Below are 25,998 nucleotides of genomic sequence, written 5' to 3' on the forward strand. Positions count from 1 at the left end.
TTGTATTGAGCAGTACCTAAGCTAATGTCTATAAAGAGCTCAGCCCCGTGCCTCACAGGGCCTGATGAAGGAATTGTGGTCATTTCTATAGTGGTTTTGGCCTGAGAAAAAGTCCTTTAATACCGCAGATGAGAAATCAGGAGAGTGTGAGGTTGGGAGCTCGTGAGGGTTGTGAGGGAGGGAGTTTTGAGGAAGGGCCCTTGCCCTTTGGAAGGGGTAAATCTTATCCTCTCATGCAGAAGGGAGAAGGGCCCACCCTGGGTGACTCCTGGGGAGAACCCTGTAGAGGAGATGGGCTGTGAGCTGCGCTTTGAACGATCAGTGGGGTGTACGGAGGTTGTGAGGAAGCATGTAGTGGGTGGCGTGAAGGATTTGTGGGGACAGCAGCATGGCTGGAGTAGATGGTTATCTGAGAAGTGTTGAGGCTGAGAAACAAGACGAGGGGGAGTCTAAGAAATGTGGGTTTTATCCAGTGAGCAAGAATTCAAGACTTCTGGGAGAGATGACGCCTTAGGAAGGTTGTCTTGTCCTGCTGCAAAGGAAAGTTGTAAAGAAGGGGGGCGTTAAGGTAGAGAGGTCGGTTGAGAAGACCCTGTAGCTGTCCAGACCTTAGGTAGCATTGGCCAGGTTTGAAGGGGTGCCGATGGGAAAGAAAACGAATTTGGCCCATCCTGGTGCTCTTTGTACTGATTGAAGGTGGGCATGGAGTTAGGTGAAAGATCCACAGGGTCGGAGTCAGCTGTATGCTCTGAAGCAGGCTGGCTCTGCCCTCAAACTTCAGTGACTGAGCAAAGGGCCCGCCTTATGGTGATGAAGTTATTATCCAGAAGACATAAGAAGGAAATGGCGTGTTTGCGTGTATAACGATAAAAGAATTGAGTTCAACATTATATGTGGGGTACTAGAGGGGTACCCTGCTAAGAGGGACATTAGATACTTTTGAATATCCTTTTTATTGATAAGTCCATTGAGATTTAAAGTGGTTAAACAACTTACCCATAATTACACAGTTAGTGATTGGGAGACTGGGGATATCAGCCAAGGCCGTACTGATTAATACACAGCCTATACACTGAAGTCTTATTTCTCCACTCTCTTGCCTGCACAGGGCAGGGCCAGCGAAGGGTGAAGAGGGGAAATCTGGGCGGGCGTGTTATTGTTCTAGAACAGCTGGGCTCAGCTCACCAGAGACAGTACTTACCGCTCAGTTTGGTGGTGCATGGAGGTAAAGGGCAAATGGCCTGGATTTCTAGATCACATCCAGGGTAAAGATCCAAAGCCAGTGCCCAGCCCAAGTGAAGCTGCATGGGAGAAAGAGCCTTGATACCGAACCTTGTAGGTTGGAGAAAAGGACCATTAGGACTTGAGGCGTTTGAATGGCAGTGAAAGTAACCTGAGTTGAAGGGCTGATGGAAGTGATTAATGTGGGCAAGCTAGTGCCAGTTAGAGGTATTGGGAAGGTGGGGCATTGAAAGGGCAGTGCCCAGCTAAGTTTTGAAAGAATGCATGTTATTGTGGTACAAAAACACAATTTTGATTCAGAGAGCATTCCACTTACATAGCTGCCCTCTCCCCCCTCCCCTCTCTCGCTCTAATGCTGGATCCTGTATCCATTTCTCTAACCCACCTGTGGACACCAGGCACAGGCAGTCTTGCTGAGACTAACTAATTGAGAACAACATTACTGCTAACAATGGAGTCCAGCCATCCTCCATCCTGCCAGAATAAGTCATGAATCCTTTTAATACTGTTCCTTAATGAATACAGTTTTAATTAATTGGTATCTGCCAACCCAGAATAAAGAGACTGTGCACACTTCCAGGACCCACAAGGCGCTCAAATATTTGTTGACCAATGGATAATGAAGTACCTTTAAATGTACTGATAAAAAGCAGTCAAATATTGTTATAACTATTAGGTAGCCTCATAATTCTTTCATCATGAAATGCAATGAGCAAGCACTTAGGGAGCTCAAGGAAATTCGTTCTCTCTCTCATTCTCTTGGTCTCAGGACACATTTTACTTCACTCCCTTCCAATCAACACATTTATTTAGCATGTTTTATAAACCAAACGTTGTGCTGAGTGCCTGGGGGATACAAATACCTTCTCTGTCCTCACAGATGGCTGGCAAGGAAGAAATACTTTCAGCAGTACATTAGCAGCACGCTGAGAATTTCAGAACAGTGAGTAAAGGATGCTATAGGAACATATGGAAAATTTAATGATATAGGCATCAGAAAATCATTCCCAAAGGGAGTAGAAATTAAGTTGACACCTGAATGATACTGAGAGATGGACAGGAACTTGGAGAACTGAGGAAAGTCTGGGAAAATCTGAGAGAGAGAGAGAGAGGGAGAGAGAGAGAGAGAGAGAGAGAGAGAGAGGATAATACCGAACAGGCAGACACAAGGTAGATGGTTAAGAATTTGAGTTTTATTATCATTAAGGACTTGAACTTTCTGTCAAGGGCAATGAGAAGCAATAGGAGGTTCAAGCAGGGAAATGACATAACCAAAAAAGCCATAGCACGTCTTCTGGCCTTGGTCCCCGTACTCAGAAAAAAAGCAAAAGGCAGTAATCCCAGTGACTGACAAACTATTGATCATGTTTTTTATGGGATCTGGAATTATTCTGTCATCTCTCTCTCTCTCTCTCTCTCTCTCCCTCTCCCTCTCCCTCTCCCTCTCCCTCCCTCTCTCTCTTTCCCTCCCTCCCTCCCTGCCTCCCTCCCTCCCTCCCTCCCTCCTTTCCTCCTTCTGTCTCTCTCTCCTTCTCTCTCTGTGTTTTTTTTCTATTTACCTCTTCTCTTCTGCTTTGCCTAAGCTCAGAAATCTGACTTTGTAGACCTCATTGTTAGCCATTTAGTGTTTAGGTCAGCAGTTTCCAAAGTGTTTTGATCTTGTATTCATATCTGTAAAAACTTTTTGAGCATGCATTTTCATTTTTTATAGATTTCATCATAAATTGTACACATGTACTTATAGAAGTATGTGTAATAATTATTATTAAAGTGTAACTTCTTCCTTTATTAGGTATTAATAAATATAATAGTAATGTCAAACTCAAATGGTTGGGTACCAGTAACCTCTAGTGAAGGCATTTATATTTATGCTTGACTAGTGTAAAGAGAAAAGTCTAATATACTAGATTTTATAGCTGAGAGCAAAGCAGTGAGAGGCAAAGAGCTATCAACAATGTGCAATTTCATCAACAGTTAACTTCCATATACTTGTATGTGCATGTGATCGCTTATACAAATACCAAGTGTTACAGACACAATGCTACCTCGCAATGCTGTTATTAACAATTCATCCTTCCTCATTGCTTTAGGCCTATGCAGCTGTCCCCATCCCAAATGAGAACATTTCTGCATTGTTCAGACTCTGTCTTGTCCTTATTCGTTTTTGGCATAATCTGTCTGCATTCTGTTTCACCGTTTCATGCATGGTGATTGTGCCAATTCCAGAGTGGTTGCAAACTCTCTGTCTGCAAATATCCAAAGATCTCATGAGACACACATGAACCAGTGTCTAATAAATTAAAATACAGTGTTTCCCCGAAAATAAGACCTAGCCGGACAATCAGCTCTAATGCGTCTTTTGAAGCAAAAATTAGTATAAGACCCGGTGTTTATCATATCATTATACCATATCATATCATATCATATATCACATATCATATCATATCATATCATACCATATCATATTATACATTAAAGACCTGGTCTTATATTATAGTAAAATAAGACTGGGTCTTATATTAATCTTTGCTCCAAAAGATGCATTAGAGCTGATTGTCTGGCTAGGTCTTATTTTTGGGGAAACATGGTAGGTATATAATATAGGTTATCACCACTAACATATGGGCATTTTCTGACTCAACCACAGAGAACTCATCTGTTATTTCTGTTTCATGAATCCATGCAGTGTGGGTCTGTCACCTGCTGATTTGTGGGGAACTTCAGCCAACATTTTCTACCCAACTATAATGGGTAATTGCATAACCTCTAGTGACCAGGTTTCTACAGGCTTTCCCAGGAAGGGACAGTTTTCATCAAAAAAGCCTGAGTCTTAAGTTTTTAAAGGCCCTTTGGTTTGTGCACATTTGTGTGCCTGTCTGTGGGTTTGCAAAGTAGTGAAAAATGAGATCTGGTGGGAGATGACGGACTAAGGATAACATTCAAAAGCCACCATGGAAATATGTGTTAACACTCTGATTTCACATGGTCTTTCTGATGATTTAAATAAACATCTTCAAATCACACCTCAGGTTTACTGATTGCAAGTCAACTCTCTGCAATTTAGACTCCCTGAGTGTAGAGACTGGCTATTTTGCTCACTGTATAACCGATACGCTTTGAACAGGGGCTGCCAATAGTAGGCTCTCAAATACTTGTTGAATGAATGAATTAGTACAAAAACCTAGCTCCTACTTGCTGTTCATTAAGAGAGAGGGACACATGGACAAGTAATTCTCAGACCAGTGTGACTTAAGTGCTAAAATACAGGCACTTGCAAAACCCAGTGGGAGCAAAGCTGTACGAATAACTACCTGCCTAGGGAGGTTAAGGATACCTTGCAGAGGAAAATGGCATCTCAACTGGGTCTTGAAATGTGTTGAGGTTTAGCCAGTGGAGCAGAGAGAAAAGGATTCAGAAGTGAAAGGAACAGCCTGTATTGAGGCTCAGATTTCTGTGAAAATGCAAGTTGTGTTAAGGGACTGGTAAGAAGGTCCATGTGGACTGTATATATTGGCTATGTGGGGAGATGTGTCCAAAAGCAAGGCTGGCAGGGTAGATGGCAGTAGGTTGCTTCAGACTCTTGCATTTATGACTGAGGAGTTTGAATTAAAATCTGTAGGCAGTGGGGAGCTATTGAAGGGTGCTAATCAAAGGAATGGCAATAATTGTGTTTTAGAGGGAAATGATGAAGGTAGCTTTATAGCAGTCAAGGGGAGTAGTTGGACAAGAAGTGCAGACAGTGTAAATGTTGGCAGGCAGAAGAGGGGTAGAGGGTGTAAGAGAGCTGCAGCAGGTATAATCTATATGTCATTAAGCATTGGAATGAGGACAAGAAAAGCAAGAGTTGAGAAGATATCTGTAACCTTCAGTGAGAATGCTTGAGGACATGGCTTCTTCAGGACTGACTGAGGTTGAGATACTTCTAGAGAATGTAGGAGAAAGCCACCTTGCAGATGAAGGTAGGTGCCGAGATCTCAGAGGGCCTAGAGACCCAGATTTAGGAGCCAGTGGCCTGTAGGTAAAGCCATGAGATCAGTGGCGGGTCACTTAGGGAGAGAATAGAGCTCAGAATGGAATGCTAGGAGGCAGATTACAATTAAGTGGCTGCAGGGAGGGGGCACCAGCAAAGGAGAGATGGATCATATAAGGAGGTAAAAGGAATGACAGCCAAGTGTAGTACTGTGGACGCCAAGGGAAGGAAGCTTTTCCAGTGCTTGATCAATTATCTTAAGTGCTGTGCATGGTTAAGTAAAATGAGAACTGAAAGGATTTAGCACTTAGGATGTTGCAGAAATTCAGTGGGGCAGAGTCAGATTACGGTGGGTTTGGATGTGAGTGAGGAAACGAAGGGCAGCAAATGTAGGCAACTCTTCTAAGAAGTTTTGTTGTGAGCGAAATGGGGTAGATGGAACAGTTGCTTGAGTGAGTAACTGCTGGCGGATTCATTTTGTTGCACAAGACTGATTTGGGCACATTTGTAGGTATTGGCCTTGTTAGGACAGTGGCTGGGCAGTGGAGAGCAATGGGCTGAAAAGGTAATAGAGAGAGTCATTCTTTTAATTTATTACCACTGTGACTTGTGCCTATCATGTAGAGCACTCACTGTACTACAATGTGATTGTCTATTTAAATTTGAACCACTTATAAAAATACAGAAAAGTAAGAGAATAATGACCACCTGAAGTTTTCTTCCCCAAAATTGATAGTTAATAATTTTACAGAATATTAGCTGGTAGCCTCCTTTACACAAAAGCAATACAAGATTAACAATAATGTTGAGATGCATTTTGTCACCTTCCACGTTCCCTTTCCTGTCCCTTCTCCTCTGCAGTTATAACTACTACCTTGAATTTAGCGTGTGTCCTTCTGATTCACTTTAATATCCTTTTATCTGCACTTATAGATGTGCATGGGTAGTGTGTCATATGGTTCTTGCATGCCTGAGTCCTTTCTAGCTGCTGTAACAAAATACCACAGACTGGGTAGTTCATGAATAATGGTAACCTATTGCTCACACTTCCGGAAACTTGGAGAGTGAGATCAGAGTGGCAGCATGGTCAGGAGAGGCCCTCTTCCCAGTCTCAGACTTATCATTATGTCCTGACATGGCAGAAGGGACTAGGGAGCTGTCTGGGGCCTCTTTTAAAAGGACACTAATCCCATTCATGAGGATTCCACCTCATCACCTAATCACATCCCAAAGGCCTACCTACTCGTATCACCTTTGGGGGTTAGGATTTCAACATACGCATTTTATGGGGACACAGCCTTTCAGAACATAGCAATATGTGTGTGTTTAAATAAATGCAAGTGGGCTGTTTTAAGACTTTTTTACATAACTATATCTTGGAGATCTAGCTGCATTGATGGATATAGTTTATTCTTATGTGCTGAGTATTATTTGTGCAATATTTTATGGCTGCGTTTTTTCCCTCTAAGAGACTGAGTCATTCTAGGCCAGGGATAGTTAGTTATTCATATTTGTATCCCCATTCCTAAATATTTCTTGGCTAAATGAATAATTGGGTAATGAGACTCTTCTTTGAAACATCAGGGAAGAAGTTAAGTTTTGGGAGGACATTCATGCCTAACAGGTTCCATATTCTGTAAAACAGAAGGGAATGCCTTTTTCTGAGAAGAGGGGGTGCATAAGGGTTTGAGAAATGTGATATAGATTTATAACCTTTAACTTACTTAGGGGCAGGTTATCCCAAATAGTTACTATTTCTACAAGAGCCATTCAATTAGGCTCACCTCGTTTTGGGTTTATGAATGATTAGAACTAGAAAACACCAATCAGCTGCTGAAATATTGATTTGTTTGCTCAAATTCTTCTTTCCTAATTTATACATTCCTTTTGCATTGGGGGAGGGAAGGCAGATTGTGGCTTCTTTTTTGACTACAGAGTATGTTGTGATTTAAATCAGTGTTAAGGTTTCTGGAAAGCATTCATCTAGTTGTCACTTGGACTCTTACTAAAAATATTTTTATGCCGGATGTCATGAATTAGAATGTTTTATGTCGTTTAATCTATTTTGATGTTAACCCACCCTGGCTTCTTTGCAAGACCTTTTGTAACTTTCACCATCTGCATGAGTATCATGAAGTCGCCCAGGAGTGTCCAGGGGCTCCTGAGGATGTTTCAGGGAATTAGGTCTTCTTAGGCCAACCTGACTTGCACGATTCATCACTGATCCAAACCAAAGGTTTTGTGGTGTTCTTTTTTTTTTTTTTTTTTATTCTCTAGATCCAAAGGGAAAAGAACACTTTAGTGTGGTTTAACTAATATATATTGGATGTCTTCTTTGGACTCGGCATTCTTCCAGGTGTTGAGCAGACAAATGGAAAGATTCCAAAACTAAGATCGTGTTTTTGCTATGATTATACTATCCATTAGACTTGCATTCTATATAGGTGAACTGGTGAGAGAGAGCTTAATGTTTACTTTGGCCTGGTAGATGTCAGGCCCTGTGTTAATGTGTACGTGTATAATTGCATTAAATCCTCACATCCATAACCTGGGAGTATGTAGAATCATCACCATTCTGCAGAAACAGAGGAAGAGGCTCAAAAAGGTTAAGCATCGTGTTCCCGGCCCCCCTGCAAGTGTCAGGGCATGTAAATGACTGATGTAAGTCCATGTCCATATGACTCCAAAGCCTTTGTTTTTTCTTCTCTTCACAGCTATTTCTCAAATTTACAAGGAAATCTCATACGTTTGCTATATTAATTTGAAACAGGGTCATGACAGTTAAATATTACACATGAAAACAATAACGTAAATTAAAAATGTGTAGCTCATTCTTCAGCTATAGAGCTGTAAAATATTGTTGGGGTGAGGTGTTACTGAGGCCAGGACTTGGGTCCAAGGAGATCCTGTTTTTGCTCTTTTCCCCATCTCGAGGCCTTCTCTCCTCTATTTTGGTGCTCCCATTCAGTCTTTGCTCTCTGAGAGTGACTGAGTGTTGCTCCTCTTCCCAGAGAGTTTTAGGAGATGAGGTGGAGTGTGCCCTTAGTAGACCTATTGCTTTGGTGTGGTAGGCAGAATAATGGGCTCCCCAAAACGTCCACATTTTAGTCTCTGGAACCTGTGGCTCTTATTTTACATGGCGATAGGGATTTTGCAGATGTGTTTAAGTTAAGAATGTTGGTATGGGGAGATATCCTGGATAATAGCTTGGGCCCAATCAAATCACTTTCCTGGCTCTGGCCAGAGCAAACTGTTTGCTGTGGTGATGGAAGAAGGGGGCCACAGACCAAGGAATGTGAGTGGCCTCTCATGGCTGGAAAAGCAAATAGATACTTTCCTAGAGCCCCCAGAAAGGAATGTAGCTCAACCGACACCTTGTTTTGTGAGGATTATAAGAAGTTTAGGATTGGTAACTGTAAAGTGCTTATGCTAGTACCTGGCAGACATTGGTTGTTTAACAAAAGGTCATAGTGATGGTGAAGATGTCCTAAAGTGTTGGATTCCTCTCAATTATTTGAATGGTAAAACCACGTAGTCTGTTGGCAGCCACAGCTAGACTCGTAGGAAGAGCTATAAATCATCTCCTGTGAAAGCTAAACTCTCTTCTTCTAAGAAACAGAGGTGAGATATACAGTAATGGAAAGTTTGTCTGGGAGTCACACTCAGACCTTGGAGACTACCTTGATTTGAATCCCAGTTCCGTCACTTATTACTCTGTGACTCCATTGTCCTCACCTGTTAAGTGGGTCAATAATAATGTGGACCTCCTAGGAGTATTGCATAAGTCAGAATTATATGAAATAACGCATGTAAGTTTTTAGCCATAGCAATTACCCAATAAGTATTGGCTATATATATGTAGCTGAAGGAACTGTATGACTACTCAATTAAAAACAATAATTAATTTATATAAACATTTTCCAACTTATAAACTCTTTGGCTGACCATGTATCATTTGGCTCTATTGATATTCTAAAAGTGGTTGATAATAATGCCCTGTTTGAAGATTAAAAAATTGAGGATCAGTGAGCTAAAATGATCTGCCCAAGGTTACAGTAAGCACAAAACGGGCTCTACAAGTCTTCTAGCTCAAGTGCCCCTATTCTCATTTATTAACTCAACAAATTTCTTGAGCATGAACTACATTCCGAGACAGTGATTTGCTGGAATGTGGCAATCACTAAGACAGACATTGTCCCTCTTATCATGGGGTCTTGAAATATAGCAGGCCTCTAGTTATTAAGACAAAGGATTTCCACTGGGGATTCCCAAAGAAGGTTCATGATTGTCTTTAGAGACTATATCGGGGGGAACTAAACCTTCCTAGAAGGTTCATCTTGAAGAAATAACCTTTAATTAGGAGAAGTAAGAGTTAGTTAGGTCGCCTATAGAGGATGGGGGAAAGGATTTCCCTGTGGTAGGAATCTCAGGAGTGAAATCCTGGAGGATGAAAATGAAATGCCATCTTTGAGTTGAAAGAACTCCAGTATGGCTGCAGTGCAGTGAGGAAGGAGGGGAGGGGTGCCAGGTGACATGGGAGAGATTAGGAAAATGCACCCTAGAGATCAAAGCCACCATCTGAAGGTCTCAGGACATTTGGTTAAGGGCGGCAGAAGCTACCAATGGAGTAATAGTATTAGATTTTGGCTCAGGGAATTAGATTATAGAGCAGAGATAGTGGAGGGAAGGGCAGAGAGGGGCGGGAGGTGAAGAGACCCTAGGGCAGTATCCTGAAGAAGTCTTTTCATTCGTTGCAATTTCCTACAGAGGAAATTGTTTGTAGTTCCAGGTAATCTACCTCAAATCTAAACGTGTGAAGTTAACACTGATGCTTCTGAAATTGATATAGAGGATGGCAGACTGTTTCCTGCAGATAAGAGCAAAAACTTTTTTGTTGTTGTTTTGAACCGAGAGGCCTTATCCAAAGACGACTTGACTAACTTGTATAGACATTATTAATAAATAGAAACTGTTCCTCTGGCCTACAAAAAACATTTGCAAATATGTAACTTTTTAGTCAGAGGGGTTTCTTTGTCTTTATTCAACATGAAAAACTGATTTATCTTGTAGAATATTTGTACCTACTGATTTTCTTGATACGAGGCATATTTCTTGATGTCTAAATTATATAGAAGAATCTGTATTTCACTGATGGACGACCTGATCTTAAGTTTAATCTATGCCTCACTTTCTCCTGTGGCACGAAGGGAATAAATGTTTACAGGCCAAATGCTGGGGATGTGGGACTGGCCATTTCCTCTGGCCATATCATTGTTATCTATGGGTATGGGTGAGAGAAAAAACGGAAGGCAGGACCACTGTATTAAAAAATTCAATGATCTGGTTGGGAAGTTGTTAACAGCCAGACACATGGAAGGTTAAACAGCAATTCTAGGCAGTATATGAAAAGTGCCAAATAGCCAGCAAAGGCAGTGACTGCTGTAGGTAACCAGAGGAGGATGAGATCACCATGGGGTGGGGTGGCCGGAGAGGAAGGCATTTGGATACTAGAAGCAAGAGGGAAAGGTCTTTCAAATGAGTAGGTGGGTTGAGAAAGTGGTATTAAATAAGGGCCATTTGAGAACCAGTGGTAGAGGATTAGTCAATCTCCTTTGTATGAGAGAACAGTGAGTAATGGGGAATCATGGAGCTCCAGCAATGAGTGGTGATGCAGGGAGTGAGCTGGAGACCGGCAGAGAAGAGGGTGGCAGCTGTGAGAGGGAGGGGACATTGGGAGAGCATCTATTTCATTTCTGTTCTGCTTAATCTTCTTCACCTTGCATGACAATAAAATAGAATTGTACATGATTGAATCACACAAGGCTTTGGGAAGTAGTGTCCTTGAATTTAGTGAAACTTGACTTGCAGGTTGTAATAGCATTATGACATGCCAAAAAAGAAAAAAAAAGAAATCCCTCCTTCTGTCATTATCATGTTTGGGGACCTGAGAAATAAAACCAATGAACTGTTTTCCTCTTTTAGTATATAAAACTCAACCTCTGACTCATGGGTATATGAAAAATGTAATCTTCCCTCCTTACTCATCACTGATATTGTTTCTTTCCACTCCTGAACTATTTGCACAAGGCTATGATAGTAGTTTTCTTAGTTTGAGTGCTCTCAATTTATATTATACTTAATCATTTTCATGTCATTTTATACCAGTAGATAATGGATCTGCTGTCTCATTTTTCATTGTATAGCAAAAGGCTTGGCATAGTAAATATTTCTTGATTGAATGAAGGGAGAATTGGCTCCCCAAAATGTATTTCCTGATTAATCTTAAAACCATGAAAAATATAACAGGAGCTGAATGGATCTTTGGGAAGAGTTTCTCTAGTGCTTAGGAACCCAATAAACTTCTTCACCAATTCACCAGTTATTTATTGAGCACATGCGGAGTGTCTAGGAAATAGGGACACCACAATAAGAGACTCAGGCAAGGTCCATGATCTCAAGGAGTGCAAATTATTTGGGAGGAAGACAGGTAATACATAGGCAAGAAAATAAGAGATAGCAATCCTTGCTGCAAAGGAAGGAAAACAGCACAATGAATTGAGAATAAGAGGTTGGATGCTTGAGGCTTGTTGGCCAGGGTAGGCTTCTTTGAAGGGGTGAGCTATGACCAGAGGCCTGAATTAAAAGAGACAGTCATTTGTGAGACTATCTAGGGAAAATCTTTCCAAACAGAAGACACTGCTTCTGTAAAGACCCAAAGCATAATAAGCTGGGATTGTACAAAGGTCAAAAAGGAGGGAAGTTGAAACATACGGAGTAAGGTAGAGAGATGTGAGATGAATCAGAGAGGTAAGTGGGAGCCATGTGGCTAGGACCTTGGAGTCTAGAATAAGGGGTTTGCGTTTGACTCTAAGTGGGAAAGCACATTATTATGAAGGCTTTATGCAGAGAAGTGACAGTGGGTGATTTATATTTTTTAAAAAGGACGTGCTGGCTGATGCATGGGAAATGAATGATGAGGTAGAGAGAATGAAAGGAAGCAGGGAGATGAGTTAGGAGGTTCTGGTGGTGTCCCAAGGAGGAGCTGTATTGCATTTGGAATGTCAATGGAGACACGTAGATGGATTCAAGGTCGACTACGCGGGTAGAATTGACCAGACTTACTGATGAGATGGATGTGGAGAATAAAGGATAAAGAGGAAGCAACGATACTTCTAGTCATTTAACTTGATCTTTTGTGTGGATGTTGGTGTTATTTATTGACATGGGGAAGACTAAGGGAGGAGAAGATTGGGAATGGACTGAAAAACCAGGAATTCAGACTTGGATATGTAGGGTTCATATGCCTCCTAGACAAATAAGTAGAGATTTCAAGTAAGCCGCTGACTATGTAAGATAAAGATTTTAGTGTAGAGGTCAGGGCTGAAGACATGAATGTTTGCGTCTTTTAATATACATTTTATTAAAATTGGGATCAAATGAGACCATTCATAGCAATATCATATTTAGGAAAGAGAAGGAAGTGAGGACTACATCCTGGGACTCCTTCACATTTAGAGGCAGAGCAAGGAAAGACAACACCAAAAGTAAGAGCTCAGAGATGGAGGACAGAAATCAGCAAAGTGTGGTATCACAGAAGCCAAGAAGGAGGGAGTGCTCAACTGAGTCAAATGCCGTTGAGAGTTTGAATTGTGCAGGGAGGTAGTATTCTGTTGAATAAATGAATGAATGAATAAAAGTGGAAGAGTATGGCATCAAGAGTAAATGAAGTAACATCAGAGAAGCCAAACAAGCAATACTAAAACACTAAAAGGAAAATTTCTTTTAAAGCTGGTTTTAAAATTAAAAGACTACTGATTAACAAGACACCACTTACAGGAGGCAATCTAAGTTTATAAAACTCTGTAGGATATGAAATGATTAACATGGGGGTAGAATTAGAAAGCTTCTAGGAAGCTGCTTTGAAGGGAAACAAGAAAAGGTTTGGTAAACTGCTTGGCAGATTTTCAACTGTTTCTGTTGGCATCTCAGTGTATCTACAGTCCATTGATGACAAACTTCAGCAAATACTCAATTATATTTAGTACCGTTGTAGTGTTTTGTCTGTTTTGTTACACATGGTTTTGGCCATGTGTATATTCATTAACAGTTCTACATACTATAGGCATTGAGAATCAATTTAAACAAAAGATAATACTTTGCTAAAAAGACAGTTTCAAGAAGGATAGATAGCGGTCTTCAAAAAAGTCCGGATTCAGTGAGAATTTGTCTTCATTTCATTCTACTTTTCAAATATGTGTCCTGTCCCCATATTCTACACACAGTGTATGATCAGTTTGCAAATTAGACATGTTTTTCACTGTAACAGAAATCTCAACTATGTCATCACTTATCAAGTTGATTTGGTTGCTTCTATAAGAAGAAATGTGGTCCCAGCTTCTCCCATCCCCTTTTCTACTATTTCCAACATGGATTTTTATTTTTTTTTTTTACCCTTATGTTCATTGCCTCGTGGTCACACAATGATTGCTTCCACATTTTGGTCAAGTAGAAAGAAAGGAAAAGTGTTTCCTTTTATCAAAGTATAAAACATCCTCCAAATGAACTCCCTCCGTGGGTCTCATTTGGCTAAGTGAAGATGTGAGGATAATTGGGAAAGTGAGTGTTTGGCAAAGGGCTATATGAGTTATCGAGATAGACCAATCGTAATTCATTCCAGGAGCTAGGCACATTGCCATCTTAAACATAATTATATTTCTGGTAGCAAAGAACAAAGGGGAAATCTGTTGGGTAGGCTACTAATGATGAATGCCACGGTTCACCCATTTGGCTACACCACATTCGTACCAGAGTCCTTTTCAAATACACATTTAACGTTGCTCCAGCTACAGGGAATGTTGTCACTCTCTCCTTGAGAGCGAGTGACCACTCCAAGTCTCATCTAATTACCCATCCACCTGCTATTCCAATATCTCTGGGTGACTGGGCCACGTCAGTCATATCTGGATATGGATTTTTACAATGTGCAACCAAGTTAAAAGTTACTAAGTCCCTCAATATTCTGAATACAATTGTAAAGGACAGGTAGGTTCTCACCTAGAGAAGGAGAGAATGGGAAGAACACTGTTGTGTGTAGTCTACAGCACACACATCTTGTTAGACAAGGATGGAACTGTTGAGACAAAACTCTCTACTGTGACCTTGGACTGTGTTTTTATACCAGCCATTGAGCAGCCTTGGTAATCTGTTCTCTAGAAGGAGCTCTTTTGTCCATGGCCCTGGTTCTGCTTTAGAGGTTATTTTTTTTCTCTATGTCCCAACTGAGAGAAAATGTAGATAAGGATGCCCTTCATGTAACCACACAGATATAACAGCACAGGTCCCAGGGAATGAAGTGGCAAGGTCACAGGACTGGCTTAGGGATGGGTGGGGTCCTTGGCAATATCTTTCCCTCAAATACTTGGTTGTCTTCCAGTGTATTCTTTTTTTTTTTTCTCCTGAAAATGTCATGCTTTAATTACATAGTCAGTTATCTTGCTTGGACATAGTCTTAAAGTCAAAGGTCCCTTGTCCTTTAGCTTAATGGCTTCTACTCCAAGAATATGAAACTTGCTTTAAATGAGAAGTGCCACTATTATGCATATCTTTGCTGGCAGAGCGTTTTAACATGGACTGCATAGAAATGACTAGTACCCAAATCTTCTCAGGCTAAGCTCCAGTTTTTCTGACTCTCACTTTAGCATGAGGTACAAAAATTTACTTTTCCCAACCAGCAAGACTGCAAATGATGGGAGTCACAGTACCCCAAGTGGTTCTTTTATCCTACATATAGTTTCTTGATCTTTAGTTCCGTTCTGATGTAGGTTCATTCCACTTACAGGACACTATGAGATGTAGCCAACATACTTACATGTTGCTAACACTGCTGCCTCAGTGGGCATAAGGTCTGTAAGCCAAGGTAAATCAGGTGACAGTTTGGCCAAACATTTTGTCACCGCCTGATAAATGTGTCAAGTGTCCCAACCTGGACCACCTGGCTCACCGCTGTCCTTAAGCCAAGTGATTCCATTCAGTTAATACATATTTTAGTGTCTGTACTTGTATAACAGCATCCTTTGTCTAACAACCAAATTCTTTATCAGTTAGTGATTTTTTTTCACATTCAAGGAATAGTGTCTGGCTACAGCTGTCTAATGAATTAGAGGTTATTTCTGGGTGAGGCTAATTGTTTATAGTTGATTGTTAAGAGAAGCTATCACAGGTGTCTTGTTTTTTTTGCCAAACCAGTACCCATCTCTTCTCCTTATAATTGCAACCTGATCTTATTTGGGGCTCTAGCCCTGTCTTATTGGATATAGTGTTAATACAACTGTCCCTCAAGATGTTTTCTTTCTCTCTGGCAAACTGTGACATGTGACCTAAACTATACCGATCAGATGTACATCTATGGCACAGGGATTTTGAGTCGAATGACAAAACCAGGTCACATGTAGGTTAGAGAAGCCTGGGTTTGAATCCTAGCTCTCTACCATAGTAGCTCTATGACTTTGATCAAATTCTTAATTTCACTAAGTTTTGATATCCTCATATGAAAAATAGAAGTGATACCAATTTGGTGTGTGTGTGCGTGTGTGTGTCTGTTTGACTTCGATGACTAATGCATATAAAGATATAAAGTACCAAACAAACAAATAAACAAAATGGTGGTTGTTACTATCATTAGTGGCCTTATCAGTCTAAGCTGTACAGAGGATGGGATGGACCACAGGAGAGCCAATCTGGAGTGAAGAAGCCATATGAAGAGAGGTAGTTGAGAAATATCAGGGCCTTCAGTTGATAGCAGACAAAGGTGGAGGAGGAGATGACACAAGAATAATTTAGGAGGTAAGGAAAAGAATCTTTCGTGCCAAACACACTTAGCTGACTGTTTTGACACACAAGATGAAAGAGAGAGCAAAGCTTTGATACTAATAACACGAAGGGAAACGCTGACTCCTGATTGGTCCCAAGTCTGCTGGAGACAGAACTCTGGCCCAGACAAGCTCGGTAATGGGTATGTCACTTGGGTTGTTATTGGTGGATGCTCAAAGCCCACCTTTTCTCTAGAAAAGCATTCATATTGATTCCCGACACGATGATCCATGCTAAATGCTGAAAGGTGGTGGCTTTTGAAAAACATACCAAATATTCCATATGACTTTTTGTTTTTGTAGGTATAATAGGATATTGATGGACTGTGTCCAGATGTTGTACAGTATTGATTGTTTATGTTAAACATGTGATGGGTTAGGAAAACTAGTAATCATTGAGACTCTCTTCTAAATGAACCCATATCCTAAATTGGATAGACATAAGCTACCGGATAAAGAAAGGCAGTGGTTACTGGGAAAAACAGTGTTAGTTGCTTATAACATCAGGTATTTTTCCTTTTCCTCCAACATTTTTCTCTGATACTGATGTTACTGCATAGAAAGTAACTGGAAAACAAAAGCATGATTGTAGCATTTTCCTGAGATAGAATTTCCAGAGCTACATAGAAATATAGGGTTTTTTTATTGGTTAAACTGGAAGTGCCACAGGAGAACCAGGTATTTTCAAAATGAGTTTCATGTGGTCTGTATATTTACATCTTTAATCTTAAATCTGTCATAGAACACTTAACAATCACACCCTGGTTACTATGTTGGCCCTGGGAAGACGGAAAGGTCTTTAACGCAAACCTAAGGAGGTAATGCTTCAAAGACACAGTAGTGACACCATCTGAATCAACTGGTCATGGGAAGCTGTGCAGCTGGGAACCCGCAGAATAATACGGCAGCCAGGGCTGTGGGCAGTGGTCTAATGGGGGTCTTCTCTGACCCCTCATTAGGGGAGTCTGCTTCTCAGACAGCAGTAGGGCCTAGCACAGAGACAGAACATCCACACCTGTGGTTGTTTACAGAGGGCAGACAGGGCGCGGAAACACATCATTAGTAGGGTGGAAAGCACCATTAGCACTTCTAGCAAAATAAAAGACACTGTAACAAGGAGGTGCCAAATGGTAGGCTTTGGAATGTAGTATCTGGAATTAACACGCTGCGATTTAGACAAATCATAGACAAACATGGTCTATCAGTTTTGAAGCCCTGGCCCATCTCACAATGCCTGGCACGTCATTCGTATGTACTCGGTATGTGTGGCATTGAAATCAATGCCCTGTGTATATCCTGTGCACAAATGCTATATCCCTTTCCAAAACCGAGTAGAAAAGCAGTTTGTGGCTATGAGGGGAGAATCAGTCAAAGAATAAATGGTAAACATGGAGGCTGAGAGTCAGAAAGACCTCCTGGATTTAAATTCTGGCCCCTTGACTGTGTGACCTAAGCAAGTAATTTTTCCTATTTGAACTCTTAATTATTGAAAAATAGGTGTAATGATGCTTATCACCCAGAATGGTTAAAAAGACTGGGTGAGATATGTATGCCACGCATTCGCACAACGTCTGGCACATAGCAGATTCTCAGGAAAAGTTAGTGCCTCTTTCTTATGTTTCAATTATATGCCATCCTATTAATCTAAAGCAGGAGTCGCCGACTCTGCCTGTTTGGCCAGTTTCAGCCCATTTTTGTAAGTAACATTTTACTAGGATACAGCCATGCTCTCTCATGTAGGTGCTGCATATAGATAGGTGCTTTCCTGTTATACGGACAAAGTTGAGCAGTTTCCAACAGCGTCCTTAAGGCCTGCAAAGCCTGAAATACTTGCCATGTGGTCTTTTACGGAAAAACGTTTTCTGATCCCTGGTCTAAAAACGACATTTAATTTAACAGAAATCAAGGTTCAACTGGGCTTCTTTTCTTCCTTTTCTTCTGTTCATTGTTTTCAAATGTGTACCTTTCTATCTGTTTTCTCTTTGTGTCTCCTAAAACAAGAACCTTTTTATTTTCGGCAGCTTTACTGCTAAGCTTGAAGCACTGTATGTAATTTGTTACCCAGTTTCTGTACTCATTCATTTATTCATTTAAAAGATTTGTGTTGAGTGCTCTCGAGGGGCTAGAGATAGTGCTGAATGAGGAAGGTGAGGCCCTGGCTGTCCTGGGGGAGCTCATTGGGGACCCTACCCACATATAGAAACAAATATGTAAACAGAAGTATGGAAAAACAAACCTCTGAGAAACAGCATATTAATATTTTAGAAGGAAGCTGATTTTCTTTCCTTCACCATATATTGTACCCTCTTTACCCTCTTCTACCACCCCGCCGCCCCACTTACCCTCTCGTAACCACTAAACTATTGTCTGTGTCTATGAGTTTTTGTTTCTTTGTTTGTCTCGTTCCGTTGTTGCCTTCAGATTTATATCCCACATATGAGCACACAATGTGATATAGAGATGATGTATTATAAAAACACATATTTGCAGCCTATGTAATTTTACTAACCACTGTCACCCCCAAAAATGTAATTTTAATAAAGTAAGCTGATTTTTGAGAAAAGAGTGTGATGAATAGGTGGGATCAAGGTTGGCTGAGGATGGTCAGGGAAGACCTCGCTAGGGAAATGATGGGTAAGCAAAGACCTGAGTGAGAGGAAGGGACAGTCCAGCAAAGACAGAGAGAGACAGCATTCTGGACAGAAGGAGCGTCTGGGGCAGAGACCGTGAGTGGGGAAGGAGCTTGGCAGGTTCAAGGGCTGAAAGAAAGCTGGTGATGCCACAGTATGTGGGAATATTGACATAGGTGAGGTCCGAGAGAGTCAAATGAGCGTGTTTTATAGGATTTTACACATCATGATTGTGTAAAAGTCCAGGCAGACTGGACTTTTCAGTCTCCCACCCCCACCCCATGCACACATCTGAGCGGTGATCAAGTTCTATCCATTGTACATCCTTGATGTCTTTTGAATCAACCTTACCCCCACCCCCAATCGTCTTTACAGTCACCATCATCTTACTCCTGGATCACACCCAGTGTTTGCTAATGGACTCCCTTGGCCGGCCTGTCTCCCATCCATCTTACACAACGCTAAGTGCAGGATAGTGCAAATTCATTCCCTTGCTGAAAGCCCTTGCCAGAATGTTTGGATGCTTAGCTTTGTACCAGCCTCGGCTTACTGCTCTGACCTCTGCTGGCTCTGGTCATGTCTTTCTTCGCGTTCTGCGTGAATCCCTTCACTCACGCCCTGAGGTTAAGTTCCTCAAACCTCCTACATCCATGTTTCTCCATTCTCCACCCCCACACCATACTTATGTTATTTGGCCAATTTACTCATGCTTCAGTTTTTGCCCAAGGGTTTCCTCTTCTGAGAAGCCTTCCCTCACTCCCCAGGCTGATGTACGCCTCTCGGAGCCTCTGTTATACTTAGTCTGAGCAAAACCCCATCAACACCACTGACCATTCCAATCCTTCACTCTGTCTTAATTTCCTATGTAGCCCCGATTGCCGCATATTATGTTTTTCTGATTACTTTTATTATCTTTCATCTCTCTTACTGGAATGATGGCTCGCTGATAGTAAGGACCTCGCTTTATTCAGTGCTAAGTCCCTGGTACCATGCTTGGTTGAATAAATACACATACGTAGCTCCTTTTTTTTTTTTTTTTTTTTTTTTTTGCTAAGTGAGTGAATGGTCTAAGCCATTGTCATCTCCTGGGCGACTGTATGGTGTGTACTCCTGTTTTCTCCAATCTACTCCTCACATGATATTCTGAGAGGAATTTTAAAGATCATCACAGTCTAAAAGAGGTCAGTGTTTCTTATTGTAATGAAGGGAATATGTATGATGTCATAATATAATAGCATATAACATATACAACATAATGTAACCTCCAAAGTTTTAGGATTGTCTTTGCATGGTCTGTCTGTTTACCTCTCCGCCTCATTTTGTTTCACTCTCTACTTTCTCTGCTAAGCTCTTGTCCCACTGGCTGTGTGATTGGTTCCTCCTCCAATCCTTGGCTGTGCCAGGCTCCTATCAGCCTCAGGATCTTTGCACGTGCCACTCCTGTGGCCTGCACATGGCTGCTTGTGGCCTGGCCAGCTCCTTCTGTGCCCCAGGGTCAGCCTTCACCCCACTTTCTCAGAGCCCCCTTTCTGGAGAGTTTCCTCCCCCCAGTATAGTCTGTTCCTTCATCTGCTTTATTTTCTTCACAGCTCTCACTTCTGTGTGACTTATTTGTATGCTTATTGTGACTGCCTTAGATTGTGACCTCCATGGGTATGTGTCCAAAAACAAGAACTGATATCTTCACCATTATGTAGCCCATTTAGTGTGGCACAGTGACTGGCGCATAGGAGGTGCTCAGATATTTGCTAAATAAAGGAATGAATGGAGCTTCTCCCATACTGCCATAAACATCCAGCAGAGTCTCCATTGCCCTGACTAGATAGTAAGCAGGTAGACTGCAGGGAAAATACTAAAATTATCTGTATGTCCCCAGTGCCTACAACAATATTCTGCCCCTAGTAGGGACTTGATAAATATTCAGTATGGATCCTACAACATGACATGTTGAAAAGCCAGGGATGTGCTTAGATAAGTAATAATGAAAGAAATATCGCCATTGGAGTTCCAGCACAAATCAGTTGCTGGTTAGAGAAGGGATGAATAAATGTCACCACCTTGTTTTTATGCAGTTCAGGAGAGCTTTGCGGGAGAAGTTGGTGCTTTGCAGCAGTTGTAGAATTAGTGAGAGGAAAGTGCACCTGTGCATGTCAAGTCTGGAAGAGCAATAACTAAAATGAAAGATTGCACTGGGGTCAAATAGGTAATGACAAGGAAGAGTCCCGGTCTGCATCATGGGGGACTGGAGGTCTGTTACTGAATTGAGAACCATGGAAAGGCTAATGGTTGAATTAATTAAAAGTTGGAACCTAGCAACACGTACTCAGAGATGCCGATATTGCTTATGGTATTATGCAGGGGGTCTGGCAGGTAAAAGTGTGCTACAAATTTCAGATTGAAGATGTGCCTCTGTGTGTGTGTGTGTGTGTGCGTGTGTGTGTGTGTGTGTGTGTGTGTGTTTTATACAAACTCTGGAGATTTTCAGGACTTAGGAAAACGTTTAGAAAGCACGTCTCAAAGAGTCAACTATTAGGACTGCAGCTATAAAAATTATCCATCCTCTCTTTCAGTTTACTTTAAAGCTCAGGTGGTTTCATTCCATGGGTAGAAATGTTAGCAAGCACTAGTCAGTTAAAATGAGAGATCTAATTTCCAACTTGCTTTTTTCTTCTTTAAGCCATTAAAACGTTTGGTAGACTGTATAAATAGATACCACCCGATGTACAGAAAACTAGCATCTTGTCTAATTGACACCTACAGAAGCATTTGCAGTAGATGTTAGGAGCTGGCGGTCTTTTTATAAGCCTGCCTTATTTTAAATCTTAATTTAAAAAGTATCAACATCTTAGCAGAGACTATATTTTGAGCTACTTTTTAAAAGAAGCTTTTTCAATGTGAATACCAAAATTGATTTTTTTTTTTTTCAAATCTGTTCTTTGTTTAGTTGAGGCTATCAGCTCATTGCATGCACCAGGGAAACTTAAACAGTCAATAAATAAGGTTGCTTTTTTTCCTTTTATGTTATTTTTAAAAAAATGGAGAGCAGATTTCAGCAAGTCTTTAATTAAAGAATTTTATTGGCTGAGCTGGGATAAATCTTAGCAAATGGTGGGCCTCTGCTCTTTAAAAACACTATCACTTAACGAATGAGCTTAAAAAAAAAGTCCATTTCAAATCTACATGTAATAGTAGTTCATGTGACTTTTTTTAATCTTCTGAGGAAAAGCAAATTAAACACAGAAGCTGTACTATAACTGGCTAAATAATCAAATTTTGTTTGCCTCTTAACTCAGAGTGAGCTAGATTAGAGAGTAATGAAAAGCCTCCCTTACATAATTTAGTTCCTTATGGCTTTGATTTTTCCCAAATTGCAGCTTTACTGAAGAGTAGGCATCTGTAGATGTCATGCTTAGTCATGGTTGTTTTTAGAAATAAAATCTATACTTTCAGCATGAATTTGGGGGGAGTCTCTGGGGCTTCGGAGACTGCTCCCAAACAAGACGTATTTAATTCTTTAATGAGACCAGCAGACGGTCTGTATAAGCATACAAGTCTGCTTTGGCTTTATTTTCGGACGGTCTTGAAGGGATCCAGATTTCATGAGAAATCATTTAAGCTGCTTGAAATAAAACCCTTTCGTGTATGCTGCTCGTATGTTTTCCTCTTTAAAATTTTATTTATTTATTTATTTGTTTGTTTGTTTATTTATTTATTTATTTATTTATTTATTTTTGAGTTTGATGATAAGTCGATGCCATCTGGACCTCACAGACAACACATTTGCCTTGATATTGAGAACTAGGCTGCTGGCTCGATGATTGGACCCCACCTCTCACCCTCAGCTCCTTCTGGGCGGGAAGGGTCGGGGTATAAATGGTGTATTAGAGAAGGATGTTGTAATTTCTGTGAGTTCCCTGGTGGGCTCTGTGCCCTCTCCCTGCCCCGTGCTGTATAAGTCATCTTCGTTTCTTTCTTGACCAGGTGTTTTTTGAGGACCTGTTCTGGGCTAGACATTGTAATAGGGGTTGGGAATGCAAAGAGGTAAGCCTTCATGCAGCTTCCATAGAGAGAGGAGTCAGTACCTGAGTGAACAAAAAGCAAACTAAGACACAACGCATTTTTAGGACTGAAACCAACAAGGAATAGGGAGTAACTGGAACGGATGGGGTGTGGGATTGGCTTTAGGTAACTGTTCAGATGGGGCTTCTGTCGGGAGATGCTGATATTTAAGTCAAGGTGAGAAAGGTGAGGAGCCAGTCATGTAAAGACCTGGGGGAAGAAAATTCTAGGCAAAGGGAGAAAGAAGCGTGGTGTGCATTAGGAACTTAGAGAAATGTATTAGGAGGATGGCTAGTGAGGGGCACGATGGTGTAAGGACAGTGAAGTGTTACTCAGTGCCTTACCAGACTCAACACGGACTTTGGAGCTTATTCTGAATTTAACAAGACACAATTTCATTTCTATCGTGTCTTATTCTTTTTCTTCCCCAGTCATAAAGTACTTTTATGGTCCATTTTTCTTTTCATTTCCTCTCAACTAATAATTACTGAGCATCTACCCTATATCACACAGAATTCTGCCCTCGGGTCCAGGTTCATCAATCTAATAACACATAAACTAGAGTTTATGAGGAATAAAATTCAAAAAAAATCACACCCTATAATATACAAACTTGGAAATAACACAGAGTTGGGTATGACAAAATTGACTTCCATGCTTTTACCAGTCTTCCTTTTCCATGCTCAAGTCTTAATGTCTTGCAGTGAACCTGATTAGGATGTGACTACCTCGTGATCATTTGGGACTCTCAGATCAGTCCTTTGCATACTATGTACCTTTCACTGTTTTTTTCTTTTCTTCTGCATTCTGTGACTATAGAGACAAAACAAACAAACAAACAAAAAAACAAAAACATTGTTCACTAACTTTCTATAAGGAGATCCCACATTTTATATGATTGAATGTTGACCCTCATTTATTGCCTATTGATGGAGGCTTGACGGTACGGAAAGGACAGGCATGTTGCCTAGGAACCATTGAAGGGGAATGTGATCTTGTTGGGGAGCTCGGAGCAGAACTCTTCTAAGAGGTGAGCTGAGACCTGAAGGAGGGAATGCTTATCAGCGAGGCCCAAACAGGAGGGAAGTGTGTTCCAGCATGGAACAGGAGGGAACGGCATGTGGGAAGCCTGTGACAAGAAGGAATGCGAGAAGACCAGGGCTGCTGGAGCTGGTGAATGTGGAAAGCATGGACTAGCTCCTATTTTATAGAGATGTTATGAAGGGATGGAACAGAAAGTGACCCAAGGGACACAGGACTGCTTTGTACAGGCTTTCATCCATCCTGAAGAAATGAGGCATTAGAGAAATAGAACTGCCAACTTTGCTTTGGATTCCTTTTTTCTCTTTTTACAAGGAGAGACTTTCAGAGCAGGAAAGAACTATGGAGAGTGTAATTTAACCACCTGTTTAATGGGCAAGAAAACTTTTGCACTCGAGTTGAAATGATACCTAAACTCACACACAGTTAATCCAATGTTTTTGCCAGTGCTCCAAATAAACTAGATACAGTTTAAACCAGGTTTATAGTATTTCAGAAAGGATTTTCCTTTTCATTATTTTCAACTTTGTTTCTATCGTGACAGACTTACACCCTTATTCCTGTTGTTAATACAAGGGAGTTACATTTAAAAATATTAATATCTAAGGAGAGCTTTATTCTACTAAAGAAAATGTTTACTTCATAAACATGACATTACCAAATATTTAAAATCCTGCTCAGTGTTGGTGAGGATTGGTGAAATGGGAACACTTAAATACAAATGCTTATAGGGTAAATGATATCTCTTTCAAAAGCAGTTTGGCATCATAGGAAAAAGCTGAGGACACACATGCCCATAACCAAGAAGGTCCATTCCTAAGTAACAACTTGGACTTACTCTTGCAACTGTGCACAAGAGATGTGTTGAAAAAGAGAGTTCATGATGGTACTGAGAAGTAACTTGAATATCCATCATGGGGAGAGCGGATATGGGTATAATAAAACATATAGGACACCAGAGCTCCACGTATCAAAGTGGATAAATCTTTAAAATGTTATATTCAGTTAGAAAAGCAAGTTTTAGAAAGATACATACAAGTGTACCTTTTTCATAAAATGTAACATGTTCTAAACAATATTTGATTGTTTTTGGATAGATACGTTATTGGTAAATGTAAAAAGGAGCATGCATATAGGCTTGCATAAACATCGCTCTAACAATGTAAAGCTTTTTTCCCCCTGAAGCTGGGGTAGATACATACCTGCTCTTTGTTATTGATTGTATTAGTGTGGTTTTAAAAATATATGTAATCGCAAAATAATAAAGTATAAAAAAATAGTGTCACAATTGTACAATCTTCAGCAATATTCTTTTGACTTCTCCAAAATATTAGAATAAAATTGTCGAAGTTTGTTTGGGCAGCTATCGCAATACCACCATAGACTAGGTAACGTAAACAACATGCATTTCTTTCTCACAGTTTTGCAGGCTGGGAAGTCCAAGATCAAGTTGCTGGCAGATCTGGTGTCGGGTGGAGGCCTGCTTCCTGGTTCATAGATGGCTGTCTGTGAACATGATGGAAAGGGGTGAAGGAGTTAATTCTCTGGGGTCTCTTTTCTAAGAGAAGTCACTTCCATGAGGACTCTACTTTCATGACCTAATCACCTTCCATGACCATGCTGGCACCCTGATCTCGGACATCTCAGTCTCCAAAAATGTGCGAAATAAATCACGTTGTTTAGAAGCCACACAGTCTGTGATATTTTGTCATAGAAACCCGAGTGGACTAAAACTGTTAGTCTTTGAAAAGATACTTGATGAGACAGAGGTTCAATGATGCAGATTTTGAAAACAGGCGCCACCTGACTTGTAAGATAAACAAAATTAACAGGTCTGGAACATCTGATTTCTGCTAAGCACAGACTAAATTCTGTTACATTGTAAGTGGTTCTGTGAGGGTCTCATTGTGTCCATTTTCCAGAGTAGAAAGCTGAGGCCCAGGAATGGTTTAATATCTTATTCGAGTGCATAGTTGTGGTAACTAGAAAAGCAAAAATTTGAATCCAGGCCTTTAGAATCCAAAGGCTTATTAGGCCACAAGTCTGCTCTCTTAGTAAAAGCTGAAACAGGTGAAGGGATTGAATTGTTTTTCCTTTTTTCTTCTTCTTCTTTTTTTTTTTTTTCCTGTTCATTCTTAGTGCAAAGTTCTTTTTTTTTAATAGTTTTATTTTATTTTGTTTTATTTTT

At 40.6% G+C, this 25,998-nt stretch overlaps 1 protein-coding gene across 3 annotated transcripts in view; it reads left to right on the top strand.

Annotated features, from left to right (window-relative positions):
* The window catches only part of KCNIP4 (potassium voltage-gated channel interacting protein 4), a 1,007,764-nt gene that overhangs the window by 12,102 nt on the left and 969,664 nt on the right, over positions 1–25,998 (top strand). The gene's annotated exons all lie outside the window — the stretch shown is intronic.

This window comes from Rhinolophus hipposideros (genome assembly GCF_964194185.1).
Source record: "Rhinolophus hipposideros genome assembly, chromosome: 1".
Lineage (NCBI taxonomy): Eukaryota > Metazoa > Chordata > Mammalia > Chiroptera > Rhinolophidae > Rhinolophus > Rhinolophus hipposideros.